General features: G+C 49.4%; 6 non-coding genes and 1 pseudogene across 6 annotated transcripts; all 7 read right to left on the bottom strand.

Annotated features, from left to right (window-relative positions):
• Nucleotides 1–28: 28 nt before the first annotated feature.
• LOC111475907 lies at nucleotides 29–147 on the bottom strand. The gene has a single exon (XR_002716781.1). It is a non-coding gene; the product is annotated as a 5S ribosomal RNA (ribosomal RNA).
• Nucleotides 148–277: 130 nt separating this feature from the next.
• Nucleotides 278–396, bottom strand: LOC111475900. The gene has a single exon (XR_002716776.1). It is a non-coding gene; the product is annotated as a 5S ribosomal RNA (ribosomal RNA).
• A 133-nt stretch (nucleotides 397–529) lies between these two features.
• LOC111475901 lies at nucleotides 530–648 on the bottom strand. The gene has a single exon (XR_002716777.1). It is a non-coding gene; the product is annotated as a 5S ribosomal RNA (ribosomal RNA).
• A 133-nt stretch (nucleotides 649–781) lies between these two features.
• On the bottom strand, nucleotides 782–899 carry LOC111475902 (annotated as a pseudogene).
• Nucleotides 900–1,033: 134 nt separating this feature from the next.
• LOC111475903 lies at nucleotides 1,034–1,152 on the bottom strand. Its single transcript, XR_002716778.1, has one exon. It is a non-coding gene; the product is annotated as a 5S ribosomal RNA (ribosomal RNA).
• Nucleotides 1,153–1,285: 133 nt separating this feature from the next.
• Nucleotides 1,286–1,404, bottom strand: LOC111475906. Its single transcript, XR_002716780.1, has one exon. It is a non-coding gene; the product is annotated as a 5S ribosomal RNA (ribosomal RNA).
• Nucleotides 1,405–1,534: 130 nt separating this feature from the next.
• Nucleotides 1,535–1,653, bottom strand: LOC111475904. Its single transcript, XR_002716779.1, has one exon. It is a non-coding gene; the product is annotated as a 5S ribosomal RNA (ribosomal RNA).
• Between the last annotated feature and the right edge of the window lie 20 nt (nucleotides 1,654–1,673).

Below are 1,673 nucleotides of genomic sequence, written 5' to 3'. Positions count from 1 at the left end.
AGAACTCGGAGAAATGGAAAGAAAAAAAGGGGTGCAACACAAGGACTTCCCAAGTGGTCACCCAAATTAGTACTACTCTCGCCCAAGCACGCTTAACTGCGGAGTTCTAATGGGATCCGTTGCATTAATGCTGGTATGATCGCACAAAAAATAAGCGCACAAAATCGGATTTAACGCATGCGGGGCGGCATGATCGAAACGCGATGGGCGTGAGCGGGGGAGGTTCTCATTTGTAGAGAAAGAAAGAAAAGAACTGGGAGAAATTGAAAGAAAAAAAGGGGTGCAACACGAGGACTTCCCAAGTGGTCACCCAACTTAGTACTACTCTCGCCCAAGCACGCTTGACTTCGGAGTTCTGATGGGATCCGGTGCATTAGTGCTGGTATAATCGCACCCGACATGCCATGCGCACAAAATCGGATTTAACGCTGCGGGGCGGCATGATCGAAAACGCGATGGGCGTGAGCGGGGGAGGTTCTCATTTGTAGAGAAAGGAAGAAAAGAACTCGGAGAAATTGAAAGAAAAAAAGGGGTGCAACACGAGGACTTCCCAAGTGGTCACCCAACTTAGTACTACTCTCGCTCAAGCACGCTTAACTGCGGAGTTCTGATTGGATCCGGTAAATTAGTGATGGTATGATCGCAACCAACATGCCATGCGCACAAAATCGGATTTAACGCATGTGGGGCGGCATGATCGAAACGCGATGGGCGTGAGCGGGGGAGGTTCTCATTTGTAGAGAAAGGAAGAAAAGAACTCGGAGAAATTGAAAGAAAAAAAGGGGTGCAACACGAGGACTTCCCAAGTGGTCACCCAACTTAGTACTATTCTCGCCAAAGCACGCTTAACTGCGGAGTTCTGATAGGAAAGGTGCATTAGTGCTGGTATGATCGCAACCCGACATGCCATGCGCACAAAATCGGATTTAACGCATGCGGGGCGGCATGATCGAAACGCGATGGGCGTGAGCGGGGGAGGTTCTCATTTGTAGAGAAAGAAAGAAAAGAACTGGGAGAAATTGAAAGAAAAAAAGGGGTGCAACACGAGGACTTCCCAAGTGGTCAACCAACTTAGTACTACTCTCGCCCAAGCACGCTTGACTTCGGAGTTCTGATGGGATCCGGTGCATTAGTGCTGGTATGATCGCACCCGACATGCCATGCGCACAAAATCGGATTTAACGCATGCGGGGCGGCATGATCGAAACGCGATGGGCGTGAGCGGGGGAGGTTCTCATTTGTAGAGAAAGGAAGAAAAGAACTGGGAGAAATTGAAAGAAAAAAAGGGGTGCAACACGAGGACTTCCCAAGTGGTCACCCAACTTAGTACTACTCTCGCCCAAGCACGCTTAACTACGGAGTTCTAATGGGATCCGTTGCATTAGTGCTGGTATGATCGCACAAAAAATAAGCGCACAAAGTCGGATTTAACGCATGCGGGGCGGCATGATCGAAACGCGATGGGCGTGAGCGGGGGAGGTTCTCATTTGTAGAGAAAGGAAGAAAAGAACTCGGAGAAATTGAAAGAAAAAAAGGGGTGCAACACGAGGACTTCCCAAGTGGTCACCCACCTTAGTACTACTCTCGCCCAAGCTCGCTTAACTGCGGAGTTCTGATGGGATCCGGTGCATTAGTGATGGTATGATCGCACCCGACATGCCATGCGCACAAAA

Source organism: Cucurbita maxima, unplaced genomic scaffold (assembly GCF_002738345.1).
Source record: "Cucurbita maxima cultivar Rimu unplaced genomic scaffold, Cmax_1.0 Cma_Scf03516, whole genome shotgun sequence".
Taxonomy (NCBI): Eukaryota; Viridiplantae; Streptophyta; class Magnoliopsida; order Cucurbitales; family Cucurbitaceae; genus Cucurbita; species Cucurbita maxima.
The sequence above is the reverse complement of the archived record's forward strand: the minus strand, read 5'-3'. Positions and strand labels throughout refer to the sequence as shown.